This window comes from Mesoplodon densirostris (assembly GCF_025265405.1).
Source record: "Mesoplodon densirostris isolate mMesDen1 chromosome Y unlocalized genomic scaffold, mMesDen1 primary haplotype SUPER_Y_unloc_1, whole genome shotgun sequence".
Lineage (NCBI taxonomy): Eukaryota > Metazoa > Chordata > Mammalia > Artiodactyla > Ziphiidae > Mesoplodon > Mesoplodon densirostris.
This window is the reverse complement of record NW_026778236.1, coordinates 2,899,601-2,922,629: the sequence shown is the minus strand read 5'-3', so window position 1 is coordinate 2,922,629 and position 23,029 is coordinate 2,899,601. Positions and strand designations below refer to the sequence as shown.

The window sequence follows — 23,029 nt, the reverse complement described above, 5'->3', positions numbered from 1 at the left end:
GAACTGTGCAGAATATACCTTAAACATATTTTTAAATTGTTCACATCTACTCACATTTTTCTTGTCTATGCATCAAATAATGTTTAAAATAATTTTTTCCCACAAACTTTAAAAGTGGTAAGTCATAAAGGAAAAGGAGGGAGTTACTTCCTTTATTGAGGAAAATGTAAAGTGTGTTTACTTAGATTGAGAGACTTTAAGAAACACTGGTCAAAAGAGAGTACCATTCTTTATATGCCAAATTAAATCAGACGCTTTTTGTCAAGTGAATCAACATTTTGACATTTGATAACTAAAATTACAAGTTTTAAATCATTTAAGTTAAAATAGGTATCTTGCTTGTATTGCTCAGAACCTCTGCTTTCACAAAGAAAACCCGAGGAAACAAAAAAGAAAAAATCAAAACTGCACGAGAGGGCTTCCCTGGTGGCGCAGTGGTTGACAGTCCGCCTGCCGATGCAGGGGATACGGGTTCGTGCCCCGGTCTGGGAGGATCCCACGAGCCGCGGAGCGGCTGGGCCCGTGAGCCATGGCCGCTGGGCCTGCGCGTCTGGAGCCTCTGGGTACCGAGCCCGTGCTCCGCGGTGGGAGGGGCCACAGCAGTGAGAGGCCCGCATACCGCAAAAAACAAAAGTGCAAGCGGAACAAACTGGCGCCCGGCATACGCTCCACTACCCGCAAGTGAGAGTCAACAGCAAAGAGGGTACGCCGCTAATCACAGTTAAGTTATCTACTCAATATATTCCCTCCCGCAGCATTTCAAACCTAGCTCCACCCCCACCCCCAACTTCTCAATTCACGGACAAATTCCAGGAACTTCACTGGCTTTTCATCGCTGCCTTGGCAACTGATTCTCCAGGAGAACAAACATTAAACGTACTGTTCAAGAACAACTGATAGACTTCTCGAGACACTGTCTATTCAGACATATTTATACAAACACCACTTACTCGGCTCTTATCTCTTACAGTAAAAGCCTGAGAGAAAAATCAAAATCTGAATTACCACGCTTTCTCTGGTAACAGGAGAACATATAGGTGTCAACTCTTTCTCCTGAGGTATAAATTATTCTCTCCTTCCTAAAATGCCGAATTTCTTACCTTATTTTGTCCTCCTCTTCAGAAGTCATCCTTCCGCGTCTCTTCAGACGACTGTTAACTAAACTAAGGCTCGAGAGCAAGCGCTCTACTTCTAGAAAGAGGCTAAGGAACCAGATGTAGCGGTGGGGGGGGGGAAGGGATGAGCCACAGGGGAGGTAGGGAAGATGGAAGATGTGGAGGTGGGGGAGGGGTGAACAGAGAAAGTCGCGAGAGAATCTCGCAGGAGAAACTCTAAAGAAAACTGCAACAGCAGAATGTGTTCTCTACTTTTTACTGCATACCCTTTCCAGTTGCTTTAATTTAATCAATATAAAGGAGAAGGGCTTCCCAGGTGGCGCAATGGTTGAGAGTACCCCTGCCCATGCAGGGGACGCGGGTTCGTGCCCCGTTCCGGGAGGATCCCACATGCCCCTGAGCTGCTGGGCCCCTGAGCCATAGCCGCTGAGCCTGCGCGTCTGGAGCTTGTGCTCCACAACCGGAGAGGCCACAACGGTGAGATGCCCGCGTACCGTAAAAAAAAAAAAAAAAAAAAAAAGGAAAGGCATTTTGGGGTAATAACGTGAAGCTCCAGGTAATCAGTAGGGAGAGTGCAGGGATTTCTTGATAGATGAAAAATGGGGAGGACCAGATCATGAAGCATTTTGCTTGCTATGCAGATATGCTACTTACTTAATTTTTTTAGTGGAACTGTTAGAATAATCTGAAACAGAAAGATGAATGTCTAGAAGATATAATGCATCTGGTGATTTCATATGATATGAAGTCAGGCAGACAGAAAATAATCTAAACTTCAAAATTTAGTAGTTATATGAAACTGGGTAAGCTACCTAAACTCTTAAATTTACCCAGTCTACGAAAACAAGATGATAAAGAATTATCAGATAGGGTTATTGTGAGGTTAAATGATGTACTGAGCACATACATTGAGCACAACGCCGAAAACATAATTCAGGGTTCAAAACAAAATATTGTAATTACTTTTATATGAAGTGGGAGCCTGAGGTTAATTTGTAATCCTGCCTTTTTTGGAGACTGGTCAAAATCATAAAACTGTTTTGGTTTTTGGTGTTTTTTTTTGCGGTATGACGGCCTCTCACCGTTGTGGCCCCTCCCATTGCAAAGCACAGGCTCCAAAAGCCAGTCTCAGCGGCCATGGCTCACGGGCCTAACCGCTCCGCGGCATGTGGGATCCTCCCGGACCGGGGCACGAACCCGTGTCCCCTGCATCGGCAGCCGGACTCTCAACCACTGGGCCACTAGGGAAGCCCAGACCTGTGGTGTTAATGCTTTGCATTGGTAGTGGCTTAATCGTATATTAACCATTATTGAGCACTTGAGAAAACTATGCAATGAAATGTGTTCATGTAAACACCAGTTGATCAGTTGATGGTGATCAGTTAGTATTTCTTGGGACACTTTCCATAGTCTAGATAGATAACAACTCTATGAATTATACAAAAGCTGATCTTTAAATCGGGCAAAGTTATAACTGTTCCCTAATTTAGGGGTTTTATGGTTTCTACCTAATATGTAGGCCAACCGGCAGCTTCCAAGCAAGTCTACTGGAAGGGACAAGTTCAGTATATAGTAGGAAATCAAAGAATTGTTAGTATTTCAATAATGATTGTTTAATATTTCAACCCTCTGCTTGACAGGAAAGAAACACGAGAGGAAAAACAATTGATATGAAATCTCAGATGGTGTCTGAGAAAATCATCTTATAGAGGTTTGGATATCACTCATTCATGAACAAAATTAAATCTGGATGTTAAGCATGTTTTTCAGTGACTGCAATGCAATTAAAGGACTGTGAGGTTAAGATTACTGTAATTGCTACAGCAGGCGAGTAGCTAGATATGAGCAGAGTAATGGAAGAGGGGCCAGGTGGCAGGAAATGAAGCACCTGGTAAAGAGCAGAGGTCCATGGGCAGACAAAGAAAAACAAGGACCCCCAGACTGACAGGAAACTGCACATTTTCGGTGGTAAGTGTCCTGAAGGCAGACAAAGAGAGATGAGGAAAGACAGGAATCTCCTACTTCCAAATGTAACCTGTTGCTCATTATGCTCTCCTTACAATAAAATTAGCCTTGCAGACAAGCAGCACACACCATGCAGTGAGGCCATGACACTTCTGACTAAGCTAAATAAGGACAAAAATCCCTTCTGGAGCTGCAAAGAAGCAGGGAATGTGACCCCCAAACTCCTGCTTCCCCAATGAGTATGCCACCCCTTCCTCTGTATGCCCCTCATAACCGGCTTGCCAGTGGAACCCAGGGCAGCAGCTCCTCACCTAACTGCCTGCTCTCCCTGAGGGCATATTCTTGCTTAAATAAATCCTCACTTTACTTGCTTAACCGCCTGTCTCATGCCCAACTCTTGGCATGAAGAGCAAGCACCTTCAATTCACTGGGAACCCAATGAGAATTTACACATGAGGAAGAAAGGAACAAACACAGTTCTCTTAAAAACTAGTGGAGAAATACATGTTTTCTGTTAATAGGAAAGACTGGGTTACATAAGAAGCCGTGAAATTGAGAAAAACCATGACTTGCTTTACTGTTCTGGAACCAAACCCACAGTATCCCTGTATTTTGAAGATCACCCAACTGTTAAACACTTAAGAGTTTTATGGGTTTTTCATGAACATGTACTCAGGAAAAAGTAATCGGTTCAGTTTGGGGTTCGAAACTTCGTTTGCTTTACCCTTCGTTTTAAGGATTTGACTCACCAATCTGATATGTTAGATACTAAAAGCAAACCTTTCATGCCCCGTAGGATTTTATGAAATACAGTACTTTAAGGCCAGCCAAGAAAAATTAAACATAAAATGCTGTGGTCATTGAGACATCCTCGCTCCCTCCCTAATATCTGCATTACACATTAACCAGAGTTCCTCAAAGACAGATTGCCTTCCTGATCATAAAGGTCAATTATTTTACCTTCCTCTGACACTTATGCTGCAACTTCTTAAAAAGAATACTGTTCTTTCCCAGCTCTGTACTGGGATCATGTTGACTTGCTGCTCACTTTGTACCTGCTTACCCAGACTACGTATCCCTGCTGATCTTCATGTAAAATATCTGTATGTCACTTTGATGTGATATACTGTCCTTTCTCTTCAAAATGGATGTAACCATGCCTTTGACTTCTAACAGGTAGAACAGTCCTCAGAACTTTCTGAGTCTGTCTCCTGAGTTATAATCCTCAGTTTGGCTCAAATAATACTCTCCTTCCCCTTAACTTCATTTTTGCTGTTCCCTTAAAAGGATATTGCAGATTTCTGTACTAGTTTTGCAGATTCCAATTTGGCTTAAAGTTTTTACACTCAAGTTTCTTCCCAAATTTTAAGCATTACTAATTAAATGTCACCTGAGGTCACTGACAAAAAACCCTTAACCCTCCAGATAACTCTATACTTATGAGTATATTACGAAACCCTTTGTGTTACATCAAGCACACCAAAATAAAGTTGAAATCAGTATTACTTAAAATGTTTCCCAATGTTTTAAAATCTAGGGGTACTAACTTTCACTAAGATATATATACTCAGAAAAGTTAACTGGTTCCACTTACGTTTAGTGGAAAATTGGTTTTATAACCATTATTCCCACGTTGGTCATCTGCCACTTGAATATGGATCAGAAAATAGATACTTAACCTCAAGATTTCTTAAACTCTTTACAGTCACATGTCTACATTTTCCTCTCATCTATACTATTGCTTTAAAGGGATAAAGACACATCGACTTTCACTAATAATGCAAGCATTGTTTCTCAGCCTTTCTGGAGACTTCTCCAACCTTCTACACGCTTAAGCTTTCAAAAAAAGGAACATGTAATTTCTTTAGCCTAACTGGAAAACAGTCACAGCTTGCGATGGAGAAATAACACATTGCTTAATTTTGAATACATTCATGTACAAAGGAAAAGTTTAGGCAAACAGCACAATTCACCCTCCAAACAAAAGTTTTATGCTTGTTTAACTCAGCAGTGTAATTAACAAGACATATTTCACGAAATTTTTTTACTCTGAAAATTTTGAACATTTGAAACACGACTTCTACTTTTCAATTAACATTAACAACATGAAAGTCCTCTGAATAATTCCATGTTTTCACTTTGTCTGAAAATTCCTAGAGGAAAAGTTAATATATGCCTCTTCCCCACAAACCAACATTTTTCTTTTAGTAGTATTCAAGCATCAATTAAGGAAAACAACTTAAACTTTTCCTTTGTAACGAACATTTGGTGCATAACTGAGTGTTATTTTTAATATCTGCTTCGGCCCTCTCTTTCAGATTGGCTTCCCGCATAACCTCGTCTGGAAGCCCCACAAACTGAGCTACTGTATGGGTCACGGGGAGCAAGGTACTCCCTATTGACAGAGGGTGGAAACCCTCATTGTTCCTGTCTTCTACGCTTTCGACCACTTGAATAAGTATTACTTTGCCTGCTGGAGTAACCTTCCGGACCTCCTCCATATCCATCTCTCATATTGCTATCACAGCGACTGCTTCCACCGTAAGTCACAGGGGCCCTTCGTGCTGCTGGTGCACCACGGGAGTCACATGGGAAGTTACTGATTGATAAACAAACGCTAAAATTACAGATTTTTCTGGTATCGTATCACATGACTTAAAGTGCTAAATATTTGAAAAGATAAGCTTCATCTCTCTCTGCTATGAAAATATAAACTATGTAGCAACGGTGCAGGGCTTCTACATTTATTTAAAAGAGCGAGCAATATTTTTCAGCCTAAGTAGTTTCTTTGAAAGTAAAAGCCCCTATTTTAGCATTTTTAAATAATCAGTAGAGTGGCAACTTTTAACAAGATTTAGTGGGGCTTCCCTGGTGGCGCAGTGGTTGACAGTCCGACTGCCGATGCAGGGGACACGGGTTCGTGCCCCGGTCCAGGAGGATCCCACATGCCGGGGAGCGGTTGGGACCGTGGGCCATGGCCTCTGGGACTCCGCGTCAGGAGCCTGTGCTCCGCAACGGGAGGGGCCACGATGGTGAGAGGCCCGTGTACCGCACACAAAATAAAAATAAAAAATAATAATCATGTTAAAATTGGTTTTCTGTAATGAGAAAAAAAGATGAGGCTGCCCATTTACCCTTCATAGCATTTTATTTTAAGTGAGCTATTAACAAAACAATTCAAAGGTCTTTAACTTATCTAAAGGGACATGCTAAACATACTTTTACCCTTGAGGAACTGAAGTAAAAGTAGAGTAAACAACGATCTGGTTAAGTCTAATTCTATGATTTACAAGTTGTAACTGGACTCTTACCGTAACTCCCATATGAATCCCTGTAAAAGCTTCCACTTCAATATTCAGAATAATCTCTATCACGATTTCCACCATAGCCATCACGGTCACTGAATTTAAAAGAATGTCATAAATTATGTCATCAATTTAAATTATGTGTCACAATAACATAATTTAAACGAATGTTTTTATTTGATATAAACACAAAATTTTATATTACCTATGTCCTCTAGAGGGATGATCAGTCCGAGAATTTGAATGTCCGTAATAACTGTGTGCATAGCGTCTACGTGGTGGAGTATAATCCTTGCTGGCTCAGGGGTGTGGATAATCTCTCCTTGAATAACTGAAATAAAGCAGCTAAAATTTTAAATGCAACTTATCATATCCAGAATATTTAAGAACTCAAGACAGCAAAAAGACAAAAAATTTTAAATGGGCAAAGGACTTGAATATACTTTTGTTTAAAGAAGATATACAATGAGCAACAAGGACATGAAAACCTGCTCAACATATTTATTAGGGAAATGAAATTCAAACCCAAAATGAAATATCTACTTTGCACGTATCACACTGGCTATAATTAAAAATAGACAAATAGAATATATCAAGTGTTGGTGCAGAGGCAGAGAAACAAACCAAGTATATGTGCATGGCAGAAATGTAAAATAGTACAGGCTCTGTGGCAAAGATTAGCAGTTTCTTAAAAAATTAAAGAATTCCTATATGTCCCAGGAATTCCACTCCTTAAGTATATATACATTCAAAAAGAATTGAAAACAGGTACCCAAATGCTTGTACAGGAGTATTCATGACAGCACAATGATGGGAATAACTCACACAGATGGATAAACAAACCATGTTAACCACACATATAATGGAATATTTAGTCAGCCAAAAAAACAAAAAGGTCTGAAGTACTGATTGACGCTACAGCATGAATGATCCTTGAAAATATTTATGCTAAGGGAAAGCTGGATAATAAAGGTCACATATTGTTTGCTTCCATTAGTATGATATATTCAGGATTAGATAAATTCATAGATAAGGACACAGGTGGGTACCTACCAGGGACAAGAGGGCAGAAATTGGGTGTGACTGCTTATTAATTTTATTTTGGGGTAATGAAATGTTTTGGAACTGAACAGAGCTGGTGGTTGCATAACACTGTTAAGTGTGCTAAATGTTACTGAATTGTTCACTTTTAAATGTTCAATTTTGTGTTAGGTAAATTTCAACAAGAACAACAAAACTAACCATGACTTAATTCATATACTGTGCTTTCTATTACCTATCTTTAGTAGCATAACCACCATCTCTGTGACATATAGCCAACTCTCCGAAAAGAGACTGGCTCTCTATGAGCAGGACCTCCATAATTTTGTCTTCCATGTGATACTGAACCTTTAATTTAAAAATGCTTATGTAAGTATCTCAAAATTGACAGTAATGTTTCAAAGAAAAATCCAAAAGACTAATAGCCTTCCACTCTCTAAAATCATTTTAAAAAACTACTCCTTCTAAAATTCCATTTATGCACATTTTCGTTTCCCTTTCAATGTTACCACTGAACATTGTATTTTCTGACATCTCCCGTTCCCCATACATTTGGCATACCCTTTAAATTACCAGCAGTAGGGAACACTTCTCAAACTTGGAGCAAAACATTAATTTTTGGTAAGTACTGTCACATATTCAATCACCAAGTGGTTGGCTCTCTCCTTTAAGTGCACAACCTTAATTATTGACCTTGTATGATGATAGCAACAGTGACTTCTATTGTTTATTAGCAATAAAGGGCTCATTTGAAAAACACTGTACCGCTTCCAAAATATGAAACAATCTCCCATAAATAATGTTCTCTTCATGTGTTAATTCTTATTCCTCATTCCTGGAGGTCACTAGGACCTTGTTTGTTCTCTTCTCTTGTTTGTTCCCTAGGCTAACCATCTAATAATGGAAAGGGTAGGCTTCTTAGCTTCTGTTGTGTTTTGAAGTCAATATCGTGCTACATTTGGCTTCATTCATCGTCTACACGTAAAATGGCAATTTGATAATGGCTGTTTCAAGTCTGTACCATATTAAGGATCAGAAAACAGTGCTAAAAAAGTTAAGAGCACAAACTACAGTTCATATGGCAAGTTTCAATTATTGTTTATAATAATTAATAAAACCAGGTAGCCAATATACATAGCTAAACTAGTCTACAGACCAGAACATTCTCTCACAGGACATAGTTTTCATGAAAATTCTGATACTGAAACTATGTGATAAAGAAGCCTACTAACCAAAAAGTGTTAGCAGCAACTTAAATTAAGAGGAATTCTATAGCAAACATGGACTTACAAGCCATGTTTTCCCCACAGCAGTGCTAATCACCTATTACATCTATAATCAAAAACTGAAAAATTATTTCCCAACCACAAATCAATAAATAAATTAGTGATTGGTTAACATGTTCATATACTTCTCACTTTCCATTCTGCTTAAACATTCTGTTTAAAAATAGCTCACTTTCATTAATCAGAAACAACTGTCTCTGCATTATATAGCATTTACCTTGTCTTCCCACCCCACTGCTGCTTCGTCTCTGAGCACATCTCTTAGGAGGAGGACCTCCACTTCTCGAAGATTGTCCTCTTTTAACTGGAAAGGCTCCCCTGGAAGAACTCGCGTTCGGACTAGGAGTATGCCCACCACGACCTGTGTTTAAATGAAATCTTTTTAGTTAAGTAGAATCAACATTTTTTCATTGGGCTAGTTTCACTTATTGTTATAAATTTTCACTCAACAATTACTCCAGTCTTCAGCTTTCCTATCTGTCTAAACCAATATGATTGTTTCCTCATATGACACATAAGTTAGTAGAGTTCAAAGACTTACCGTAAAAGTCAGTTTGGAAAATCGAGGAAAAAGCTAAAGAACCACTGGTATGAAAGCGGTTTGGGGAGAAGAGAGAGAGTACAGGAAAACCTGGATAAATTAAATGTAAAACTGAATTGTTCATCATTTTAGGAGGAAGATGGTAAGTTATTAGTTATATAATTCTGGTGTCAAGGAAGCTTTTGAAAAACACAACATCCTAGGTATAAATCAAAACATTAAAAAGAAAAAAAGATGAATAAAAAATGCATTACCTAAAAGTTAAGTATATACATACAAATAACTCCCTTTGCAGGAGAATATCTGCTTATAACTTTACACTTGGTCCAGTATCCCTAGTTCTGCATCCATGGATTCAACCAACCTTGGATCATGCAGTGATCTTATATGTAGTTATTGAAAAAAAAATCTGCTTGTAAGTTGATCAACAGTTCAAGCCTGTGTTATTCACAGATCAACTCTTAATGTTAATTTCTCAGTGAAAAGGGCTACGTTCTGTTCAATTTTAATAGTATTTAAGAAATGCACACTAAATACTGAAAATTTATGTGTTACCTTTCTAACCAGAAAGATGTTTAGGTATATTCCAATTCCCCTGTATTGCCACAGGCAAGAAAAAAATGAGTATTCTTACACATGGCAGAATATGAACTGGTCAACTTTTCTCAAGGTCAAGATAGTGGGAAAAGAGCAAAACTGTGTTATCTTAAAATGGGTTACCCTTTAACTGAACTTTCCAAAAACATTTCCTAAAATTCACACATGTAATTATCACAAAAAGAAACTAAATGTTTTATTTCTGAAGACTGGTTATGGTTAATAGATGAAGCAAAGGTTGTTAAATATATGCAAGTTTTTGAAATGCAAAGTGCTTTTCCTCCTTTTCTTACTAAGTAGAAAACTTCTCTGAAAAAATCCAAAAAAAAGGCATTTTCAACGACTTTCTCCTCTAATACACACACACAAAGAAAACATACATATGTCTGAAGCAGAGCTTTTTACTCTTTTCCTGGATCAAAGACACCTTTTAGAATCTAAAGCTCTATTTATTTCCCTCAGGTATTTTCCCAAATGCATACCAGAGACCCAGGTAGAAAAGCCTCATATCAAAATGACAATGGAGATTTGCTTAGATGTCTGAACACATATACTTAAGACAAATACTGCAAGGTGAAACCTAAAATATGAAGTGTTTAGCCCTGAATTGTGGATATTCTGAGTGACTTTTATTTTCTGTTGTGGAGTTTTCAAGATTCTCTAGGATGTTTATGATGCAATAAGGCTACTCTCAGAATAAAATTAACCAATGTATTTTTAATAGATTATGAATGAATCATTGATTTAAACTCATATCAAGTTATTGGTCCTAAAGTGAAAAATTCTAATGTATGATCGACAGTAGGAAACTCTGTAGAAAAATCCTCGAAGAAAAGAGGCAATTAGTAATAATGGTAAAAGAGACTGAATTTACTTTAAAATTTATGCTATTCCCCTGTAAGGTGATTAACTTTTTGCACATTACCTAGTTAAGTCATTTTATAACTACAATAATTCTTCACCACTTAGAAATACTTCTGACTATCAATGTGATTCATCATCTGATAGTTCTTACACACTACTTTGCTCATAAAGGATGGAATAAAAACTGAGAGGTTTCTATACAGTTAAACCTACTATTTTTCGGTCCTCTGGTTGCAGCCTTGTATTTGAAAACATTACCCAGGTGTCCTCCAGGTGAGGGATGCTCTCTTGCGCTCCCACTTCCTCCTCTTCCATTTCCTCCTCTTCCATTTCCTCCTCTTCGATTTCTTCCTCTTCCATGTCTCGGATTTCTCAGATGGCCCCTGTTTCTTGCAGGAGGTTGTGGTCTCTGTGTACCACCGCTTTCAAAAGATGGTTTGTTGGCTTGCTCTACTTTAATTGCCTTTCCATCCAAAGACTAAACAGATTAAGTATAACATTAATAACATCACATCAAATTTATTTACTACTGCACTAGTCCAAGATCAGTCTTTTTTCCCCAAAGCAAACATTTTCTTCTGAAATGATGGTGTCCTTCACCATGCCAGATAAATGAGACTTAATTAGTAACTGCCTTTCATTAAGTCATCCAACACAAAGTGTACGTATTGGCAATTGGAGCTCCCTGAAATGTCCTCTGGTATTAAAAGAAGATTAATACCTCTCACTTATCATGAGAGAATATACCCTTTTATTTTCTATAATGGAGAACTAAACTCACTTCATTTCTCTACTTCTACCATTCAAAGTTTTCAGTGTCCCAAGGGTAAATAAAAGTATACGTGTCATTTAAAAAAATAAAATTATTCAGTTATTTATTCAAAATGGTTATCCCTACTCTAATCGTTTTTAGCATTTATTAAATATTAAGGGAAAGAAAATTTTCCAAGATGATTGCTCTTCTGTATTTACTTCTAATAATCTCCTTGATTTATTTTTAAATAGAGCACTTACTTGGTCCTCAACATTTCTTGCCTTATTCAATTGTTTAAACATGTCCCCAAAGAGTAACTTCTTATAATAGTACTTCATATTCTTATGTTTCAGAAATGCTTACACTTCTTAATCTTCCAACAACTTCCTACATTAACCTTCTATAGATGCCAAAGTGTTTTTGAAAACTGTATTCAAATCATAATATAATTGCTCTACGTAAAACAACCTAGCTGTTTCATGTTATCCTTGGAAGACAATTTTAAATGCTGAATTCCTACTAAGACTTCTGGTGGATATGGATGGGCCCTGGCCCAATACAAACAGCCTCAACAGCCATGTGCTCCCACGTTAGGGCCTCCTTTTCTGTTTCTGGGTCCAAAATATTTCCCACAGACTTATGAAGGGCTGCCTCCCTTCCAACATTCAGGATTTAACATTCTTAGATCTATATGTATAGAAAACCACTCCCCTTAAGCTCTAATGAAATTACCTACTTTACTTTCCTTAATATTTTTCATATGAAATTGTATTTAGTTTTACTTGTACGTTTCTCATCTTTCACCCTAGAACACAAGTGTCCAAGAAAATAGGTATTTTGTATTCCCCACAACCATTAATCAATTGCTAAAGCAATGCCTGGCAATAAAATATCTGTTGAATAAAGAATTGAAGAATAATGTCTACACAGACTACACATTCTTGTGCTTGAAAACAAACAAATAATGGGGGTCTACTATCCTTCATGACACAAATTTACCTCTGCACCCAAAATAAAATCATGAGTCAAGATCAACTTCTAGGTACTACCATACCTTAAAATATGAAAGTAAAGTAAAAGGGTCAACATGTGCCAAGTGCCTGCAGCATACCAGAAACCAAGCTATAGGACAAAGGGAATTAATGTATGTGTTCCACACTATGAGAACCGAGATGCACTGGAAGTACTTTTAACAATGAACAATTCACAGGATGATGAATATAAAAAGATATGACCTGCAATATAAAATGGGAAAAATACTACCTACAATATAAAAAAATTCTTTGAGCAAATATGCAATTAAAAGTACAGTTGTAAGGGACAAGTAATTATTTGTAACAGTGACACAAGGAAGAGTGACTCTGAAGTACAAAAAAGTCGAGACTTAAAAATAACAGTACGGGATATTGGGGAGAGCTCTACAGGCTAAAACTCATTTACTTTTACATTTGAATGCTAAAACAGGTTTAAAATATATTGTTAAAGCTAATGTTAATGTCAATCTCCTTCCAACCGGACAATCCAATACTTATGTGACAAAATGGAGAGTGAAGGCTTATATGGCATCATGTTACTTTAAAAAATTAGAAAAAAAAATCTTGAAATAGTAATAAATGGAGAATACAAAATATTACTAAAGTCTCTTACTTTTCCATTCATATCTTGGACAGCATCCTTTGCATCTGCAGGATTCTCAAAAGTAATAAAAGCAAAGCCTCTAGACTTGTTTTTCTTCTGATCCTTCATCAACATAACTGTAATATACATAAATATTTTTAATTTAAATCTCACATAAAATTGAACGTTTCATATTTTCAAAATAATCAATCCTTTGACACTTTCTCATAAGGCCTCCTTAATTTCATGTTATGGACACAGTGCAGTAACAGCCTCCCGGAAGTTACTTAAAAACAAAACAAAAACCAAAAACAAATAAAGCAAAAAAAACCCTTTCCATTTTATATCATTTCTAGTATTTTAAAAATAGAGTCAATAATTTCAACCGTTCTACAGCTAGCATATCTCATCCCATTTCATGTCCTATGACGACAGTATGTTTAAAAAGCCCTGGGACTTCCCTGGTGGTCCAGTGGATAAGACTCCACGTTCCCAATGAAGGGGACACGGGTCTGATCCCTCGTCAGGCAACTAAGATCCACATGCTGCATGCCACTGTGCGTGGGCTTGATCCCTGGTCAGGTAAGTAAAACCCAGCATGCTGCAAAGCGTGGCTGGGGTGAAGAAAGAAACGCTGCTTTTTGCCCTACTCAGTAGTAGGAGCCCCTAAGGTGTACACTTTCCCTCATTGCCCAGTGCTTTCCTAATAAAAAACAGAAACTTTAAAAAAAAGTGCTCATGTGTTACAAATAGAAAAAGCACTTTAACTTAGCTGTTCAATGGTGTGTGTTTAATACACATTTGCTTCGAACATATACATATATATATATATATATCGGTGTTTATGTGTATATATATATATATATATATATATATATATATATATATAGGTTCTAAAAATTACCTTCCATAATGTGACCATATTTCCCAAATACCACTTCAAGAGAATTTTCATTGGTGTCAGCATGGAGGCCTCCTATGAACAGTTTCCCAGCCTGATCTGCTTCCGCCATTTTTCTGTAAGTAATTAAAAATATATCTTTATACATATAGCAAAAAATAAATTATAAGCAAAAACTATTACACCTGTTTATAACTCAACTGAAGTACCCTATAGCAGTGAAAATATTTGCCGTTTCTTACTTAAAAGAGAGGAAACTTGTAACACAAAGCCAAACAAGCACTGGCGTAACAAATGCTCCATGCTTTATAGATATCTTACAAAAACCTGTATGTAAAAACTAGATTAGAAGGCAACTGTAAATTATTTTACCTGCAGGGTTCAAGGCTTCTTTTCCAAAACACAACAAAAAAATAAGCAATAATAAATGGTCCTGGATTCTACACATCTAACAGTTAATATGTTTTATGAACTGTGCAGAATATACCTTAAACATATTTTTAAATTGTTCACATCTACTCACATTTTTCTTGTCTATGCATCAAATAATGTTTAAAATAATTTTTTCCCACAAACTTTAAAAGTGGTAAGTCATAAAGGAAAAGGAGGGAGTTACTTCCTTTATTGAGGAAAATGTAAAGTGTGTTTACTTAGATTGAGAGACTTTAAGAAACACTGGTCAAAAGAGAGTACCATTCTTTATATGCCAAATTAAATCAGACGCTGTTTGTCAAGTGAATCAACATTTTGACATTTGATAACTAAAATTACAAGTTTTAAATCATTTAAGTTAAAATAGGTATCTTGCTTGTATTGCTCAGAACCTCTGCTTTCACAAAGAAAACCCGAGGAAACAAAAAAGAAAAAATCAAAACTGCACGAGAGGGCTTCCCTGGTGGCGCAGTGGTTGACAGTCCGCCTGCCTATCCAGGGGACACGGGTTCGGCACCGCTCCGGGAGGATCCCACGAGCCGCGGAGCGGCTGGGCCCGTGAGCCATGGCCGCTGGGCCTGCGCGTCTGGAGCCTCTGGGTACCGAGCCCGTGCTCCGCGGTGGGAGGGGCCACAGCAGTGAGAGGCCCGCATACCGCAAAAAACAAAAGTGCAAGCGGAACAAACTGGCGCCCGGCATACGCTCCACTACCCGCAAGTGAGAGTCAACAGCAAAGAGGGTACGCCGCTAATCACATTTAAATTATCTACTCAATATATTCCCTCCCGCAGCATTTCAAACCTAGCTCCACCCCCACCCCCAACTTCTCAATTCACGGACAAATTCCAGGAACTTCACTGCCTTTTCATCGCTGCCTTGGCAACTGATTCTCCAGGAGAACAAACATTAAACGTACTGTTCAAGAACAACTGATAGACTTCTCGAGACACTGTCTATTCAGACATATTTATACAAACACCACTTACTCGGCTCTTATCTCTTACAGAAAAAGCCTGAGAGAAAAATCAAAATCTGAATTACCATGCTTTCTCTGGTAACAGGAGAACATATAGGTGTCAACTCTTTCTCCTGAGGTATAAATTATTCTCTCCTTCCTAAAATGCCGAATTTCTTACCTTATTTTGTCCTCCTTTTCAGAAGTCATCCTTCCGCGTCTCTTCAGACGACTGTTAACTAAACTAAGGCTCGAGAGCAAGCGCTCTACTTCTAGAAAGAGGCTAAGGAACCAGATGTAGCGGTGGGGGGGGGGGAAGGGATGAGCCACAGGGGAGGTAGGGAAGATGGAAGATGTGGAGGTGGGGGAGGGGTGAACAGAGAAAGTCGCGAGAGAATCTCGCAGGAGAAACTCTAAAGAAAACTGCAACAGCAGAATGTGTTCTCTACTTTTTACTGCATACCTTTTCCAGTTGCTTTAATTTAATCAATATAAAGGAGAAGGGCTTCCCAGGTGGCGCAATGGTTGAGAGTACCCCTGCCCATGCAGGGGACGCGGGTTCGTGCCCCGTTCCGGGAGGATCCCACATGCCCCTGAGCTTCTGGGCCCCTGAGCCATAGCTGCTGAGCCTGCGCGTCTGGAGCTTGTGCTCCACAACCGGAGAGGCCACAACGGTGAGATGCCCGCGTACCGTAAAAAAAAAAAAAAAAAAAAAAGGAAAGGCATTTTGGGGTAATAACGTGAAGCTCCAGGTAATCAGTAGGGAGAGTGCAGGGATTTCTTGATAGATGAAAAATGGGGAGGACCAGATCATGAAGCATTTTGCTTGCTATGCAGATATGCTACTTACTTAATTTTTTTAGTGGAACTGTTAGAATAATCTGAAACAGAAAGATGAATGTCTAGAAGATATAATGCATCTGGTGATTTCATATGATACGAAGTCAGGCAGACAGAAAATAATCTAAACTTCAAAATTTAGTAGTTATATGAAACTGGGTAAGCTACCTAAACTCTTAAATTTACCCAGTCTACGAAAACAAGATGATAAAGAATTATCAGATAGGGTTATTGTGAGGTTAAATGATGTACTGAGCACATACATTGAGCACAACGCCGAAAACATAATTCAGGGTTCAAAACAAAATATTGTAATTACTTTTATATGAAGTGGGAGCCTGAGGTTAATTTGTAATCCTGCCTTTTTTGGAGACTGGTCAAAATCATAAAACTGTTTTGGTTTTTGGTGTTTTTTTTTGCGGTATGACGGCCTCTCACCGTTGTTGCCCCTCCCATTGCAAAGCACAGGCTCCAAAAGCCAGTCTCAGCGGCCATGGCTCACGGGCCTAACCGCTCCGCGGCATGTGGGATCCTCCCGGACCGGGGCACGAACCCGTGTCCCCTGCATCGGCAGCCGGACTCTCAACCACTGGGCCACTAGGGAAGCCCAGACCTGTGGTGTTAATGCTTTGCATTGGTAGTGGCTTAATCGTATATTAACCATTATTGAGCACTTGAGAAAACTATGCAATGAAATGTGTTCATGTAAACACCAGTTGATCAGTTGATGGTGATCAGTTAGTATTTCTTGGGACACTTTCCATAGTCTAGATAGATAACAACTCTATGAATTATACAAAAGCTGATCTTTAAATCGGGCAAAGTTATAACTGTTCCCTAATTTAGGGGTTTTATGGTTTCTACCTAATATGTAGGCCAACCGGCAGCTTCCAAGCAAGTCTACTGGAAGGGACAAGTTCAGTATATAGTAGGAAATCAAAGAATTGTTAGTATTTCAATAATGATTGTTTAATATTTTAACCCTCTGCTTGACAGGAAAGAAACACGAGAGGAAAAACAATTGATATGAAATCTCAGATGGTGTCTGAGAAAATCATCTTACAGAGGTTTGGATATCACTCATTCATGAACAAAATTAAATCTGGATGTTAAGCACGTTTTTCAGTGACTGCAATGCAATTAAAGGACTGTGAGGTTAAGATTACTGTAATTGCTACAGCAGGCGAGTAGCTAGATATGAGCAGAGTAATGGAAGAGGGGCCAGGTGGCAGGAAATCAAGCACCTGGTAAAGAGCAGAGGTCCATGGGCAGACAAAGAAAAACAAGGACCCCCAGACTGACAGGAAACTGCACATTTTCGGTGGTAAGTGTCCTGAAGGCAGACAAAGAGAGATGAGGAAAGACAGGAATCTCCTACTTCCAAATGTAACCTGTTGCTCATTATGCTCTCCTTACAATAAAATTAGCCTTGCAGACAAGCAGCACACACCATGCAGTGAGGCCATGACACTTCTGACTAAGCTAAATAAGGACAAAAATCCCTTCTGGAGCTGCAAAGAAGCAGGGAATGTGACCCCCAAACTCCTGCTTCCCCAATGAGTATGCCACCCCTTCCTCTGTATGCCCCTCATAACCGGCTTGCCAGTGGAACCCAGGGCAGCAGCTCCTCACCTAACTGCCTGCTCTCCCTGAGGGCATATTCTTGCTTAAATAAATCCTCACTTTACTTGCTTAACCGCCTGTCTCATGCCCAACTCTTGGCATGAAGAGCAAGCACCTTCAATTCACTGGGAACCCAATGAGAATTTACACATGAGGAAGAAAGGAACAAACACAGTTCTCTTAAAAACTAGTGGAGAAATACATGTTTTCTGTTAATAGGAAAGACTGGGTTACATAAGAAGCCGTGAAATTGAGAAAAACCATGACTTGCTTTACTGTTCTGGAACCAAACCCACAGTATCCCTGTATTTTGAAGATCACCCAACTGTTAAACACTTAAGAGTTTTATGGGTTTTTCATGAACATGTACTCAGGAAAAAGTAATCGGTTCAGTTTGGGGTTCGAAACTTCGTTTGCTTTACCCTTCGTTTTAAGGATTTGACTCACCAATCTGATATGTTAGATACTAAAAGCAAACCTTTCATGCCCCGTAGGATTTTATGAAATACAGTACTTTAAGGCCAGCCAAGAAAAATTAAACATAAAATGCTGTGGTCATTGAGACATCCTCGCTCCCTCCCTAATATCTGCATTACACATTAACCAGAGTTCCTCAAAGACAGATTGCCTTCCTGATCATAAAGGTCAATTATTTTACCTTCCTCTGACACTTATGCTGCAACTTCTTAAAAAGAATACTGTTCTTTCCCAGCTCTGTACTGGGATCATGTTGACTTGCTGCTCACTTTGTACCTGCTTACCCAGACTACGTATCCCTGCTGATCTTCATGTAAAATATCTGTATGTCACTTTGATGTGATATACTGTCCTTTCTCTTCAAAATGGATGTAACCATGCCTTTGACTTCTAACAGGTAGAACAGTCCTCAGAACTTTCTGAGTCTGTCTCCTGAGTTATAATCCTCAGTTTGGCTCAAATAATACTCTCCTTCCCCTTAACTTCATTTTTGCTGTTCCCTTAAAAGGATATTGCAGATTTCTGTACTAGTTTTGCAGATTCCAATTTGGCTTAAAGTTTTTACACTCAAGTTTCTTCCCAAATTTTAAGCATTACTAATTAAATGTCACCTGAGGTCACTGACAAAAAACCCTTAACCCTCCAGATAACTCTATACTTATGAGTATATTACGAAACCCTTTGTGTTACATCAAGCACACCAAAATAAAGTTGAAATCAGTATTACTTAAAATGTTTCCCAATGTTTTAAAATCTAGGGGTACTAACTTTCACTAAGATATATATACTCAGAAAAGTTAACTGGTTCCACTTACGTTTAGTGGAAAATTGGTTTTATAACCATTATTCCCACGTTGGTCATCTGCCACTTGAATATGGATCAGAAAATAGATACTTAACCTCAAGATTTCTTAAACTCTTTACAGTCACATGTCTACATTTTCCTCTCATCTATACTATTGCTTTAAAGGGATAAAGACACATCGACTTTCACTAATAATGCAAGCATTGTTTCTCAGCCTTTCTGGAGACTTCTCCAACCTTCTACACGTTTAAGCTTTCAAAAAAAGGAACATGTAATTTCTTTAGCCTAACTGGAAAACAGTCACAGCTTGCGATGGAGAAATAACACATTGCTTAATTTTGAATACATTCATGTACAAAGGAAAAGTTTAGGCAAACAGCACAATTCACCCTCCAAACAAAAGTTTTATGCTTGTTTAACTCAGCAGTGTAATTAACAAGACATATTTCACGAAATTTTTTTACTCTGAAAATTTTGAACGTTTGAAACACGACTTCTACTTTTCAATTAACATTAACAACATGAAAGTCCTCTGAATAATTCCATGTTTTCACTTTGTCTGAAAATTCCTAGAGGAAAAGTTAATATATGCCTCTTCCCCACAAACCAACATTTTTCTTTTAGTAGTATTCAAGCATCAATTAAGGAAAACAACTTAAACTTTTCCTTTGTAACGAACATTTGGTGCATAACTGAGTGTTATTTTTAATATCTGCTTCGGCCCTCTCTTTCAGATTGGCTTCCCGCATAACCTCGTCTGGAAGCCCCACAAACTGAGCTACTGTATGGGTCACGGGGAGCAAGGTACTCCCTATTGACAGAGGGTGGAAACCCTCATTGTTCCTGTCTTCTACGCTTTCGACCACTTGAATAAGTATTACTTTGCCTGCTGGAGTAACCTTCCGGACCTCCTCCATATCCATCTCTCATATTGCTATCACAGCGACTGCTTCCACCGTAAGTCACAGGGGCCCTTCGTGCTGCTGGTGCACCACGGGAGTCACATGGGAAGTTACTGATTGATAAACAAACGCTAAACATTACAGATTTTTCTGATATCATATCACATGACTTAAAGTGCTAAATATTTGAAAAGATAAGCTTCATCTCTCTCTGCTATGAAAATATAAACTATGTAGCAACGGTGCAGGGCTTCTACATTTATTTAAAAGAGCGAGCAACATTTTTCAGCCTAAGTAGTTTCTTTGAAAGTAAAAGCCCCTATTTTAGCATTTTTAAATAATCAGTAGAGTGGCAACTTTTAACAAGATTTAGTGGGGCTTCCCTGGTGGCGCAGTGGTTGACAGTCCGACTGCCGATGCAGGGGACACGGGTTCGTGCCCCGGTCCGGGAGGATCCCACATGCCCCTGACCTGCTGGGCCCCTGAGCCATGGCCGCTGAGCCTGCCCGTCCGGAGCTTGTGCTCCACAACGGGAGAGGCCACAACGGTGAGATGCCCGCGTACCGTAAAAAAAAAAAAAAAAAGGAAAAGGCATTTTGGGGTAATAACGTGAAGCTCCAGGTAATCAGTAGGGAGAGTTCAGGGATTTCTTGATAGACGTAAAATGGGGAGGACCAGATCATGAAGCATTCTGCTTGCTATGCAGATATGCTACTTACTTAATTTTTTTAGTGGAACTGTTAAAATAATCTGAAACAGAAAGATGAATGTCTAGAAGACATAATGCATCTGGTGATTTAATATGATACGAAGTCAGGCAGACAGAAAATAATCTAAACTTCAAAATTTAGTAGTTATATGAAACTGGGTAAGCTACCTACACTCTTAAATTTACCTAGTCTACAAAAACAAGATGATAAAGAATTATCAGATAGGGTTATTGTGAGGTTAAATGACGTACTGAGCACATTGAGCTGAAAACATAATTCAGGGTTCAAAACAAAAGTGTGAAAATATTGTAATTACTTTTATATGAAGTGGGAGCCTGAGGTTAATTTGTAATTCTGCCTTTTTTAGAGACTGGTCAAAATCATGAAACTGTTTTTTTTGTTGTTGTTGTTGCGGTATGCCGGCCTCTCACCGCTGGGGCCCCTCCCGTTGCGAAGCACAGGCTCCGGACGCGCAGGCTCAGAGGCTATGGCTCACGGGGCCAGCCGCTCCGCGGCATGTGGGATCCTCCCGGACCGGGGCACGAACCCGTGTCCCCTGCATCGGCAGCCGGACTCTCAACCACTGGGCCACTAGGGAAGCCCAGACCTGTGGTGTTAATGCTTTGCATTGGTAGTGTCTTAATCGTATATTAACCATTATTGAGCACTTGAGAAAACTATGCAATGAAATGTGTTCATGTAAACACCAGTTGATCAGTTGATGGTGATCAGTTAGTATTTCTTGGGACACTTTCCATAGTCTAGATAGATAACAACTCTATGAATTATACAAAAGCTGATCTTTAAATCGGGCAAAGTTATAACTGTTCCCTAATTTAGGGGTTTTATGGTTTCTACCTAATATGTAGGCCAACCGGCAGCTTCCAAGCAAGTCTACTGGAAGGGACAAGTTCAGTATATAGTAGGAAATCAAAGAATTGTTAGTATTTCAATAATGATTGTTTAATATTTTAACCCTCTGCTTGACAGGAAAGAAACACGAGAGGAAAAACAATTGATATGAAATCTCAGATGGTGTCTGAGAAAATCATCTTACAGAGGTTTGGATATCACTCATTCATGAACAAAATTAAATCTGGATGTTAAGCACGTTTTTCAGTGACTGCAATGCAATTAAAGGACTGTGAGGTTAAGATTACTGTAATTGCTACAGCAGGCGAGTAGCTAGATATGAGCAGAGTAATGGAAGAGGGGCCAGGTGGCAGGAAATCAAGCACCTGGTAAAGAGCAGAGGTCCATGGGCAGACAAAGAAAAACAAGGACCCCCAGACTGACAGGAAACTGCACATTTTCGGTGGTAAGTGTCCTGAAGGCAGACAAAGAGAGATGAGGAAAGACAGGACTCTCCTACTTCCAAATGTAACCTGTTGCTCATTATGCTCTCCTTACAATAAAATTAGCCTTGCAGACAAGCAGCACACACCATGCAGTGAGGCCATGACACTTCTGACTAAGCTAAATAAGGACAAAAATCCCTTCTGGAGCTGCAAAGAAGCAGGGAATGTGACCCCCAAACTCCTGCTTCCCCAATGAGTATGCCACCCCTTCCTCTGTATGCCCCTCATAACCGGCTTGCCAGTGGAACCCAGGGCAGCAGCTCCTCACCTAACTGCCTGCTCTCCCTGAGGGCATATTCTTGCTTAAATAAATCCTCACTTTACTTGCTTAACCGCCTGTCTCATGCCCAACTCTTGGCATGAAGAGCAAGCACCTTCAATTCACTGGGAACCCAATGAGAATTTACACATGAGGAAGAAAGGAACAAACACAGTTCTCTTAAAAACTAGTGGAGAAATACATGTTTTCTGTTAATAGGAAAGACTGGGTTACATAAGAAGCCGTGAAATTGAGAAAAACCATGACTTGCTTTACTGTTCTGGAACCAAACCCACAGTATCCCTGTATTTTGAAGATCACCCAACTGTTAAACACTTAAGAGTTTTATGGGTTTTTCATGAACATGTACTCAGGAAAAAGTAATCGGTTCAGTTTGGGGTTCGAAACTTCGTTTGCTTTACCCTTCGTTTTAAGGATTTGACTCACCAATCTGATATGTTAGATACTAAAAGCAAACCTTTCATGCCCCGTAGGATTTTATGAAATACAGTACTTTAAGGCCAGCCAAGAAAAATTAAACATAAAATGCTGTGGTCATTGAGACATCCTCGCTCCCTCCCTAATATCTGCATTACACATTAACCAGAGTTCCTCAAAGACAGATTGCCTTCCTGATCATAAAGGTCAATTATTTTACCTTCCTCTGACACTTATGCTGCAA

General features: G+C 39.0%; 1 pseudogene; it reads right to left on the bottom strand.

Annotated features, from left to right (window-relative positions):
- Positions 1 to 5,369: 5,369 nt before the first annotated feature.
- On the bottom strand, positions 5,370 to 14,098 carry LOC132482941 (RNA-binding motif protein, X chromosome-like; annotated as a pseudogene).
- Positions 14,099 to 23,029: the final 8,931 nt, after the last annotated feature.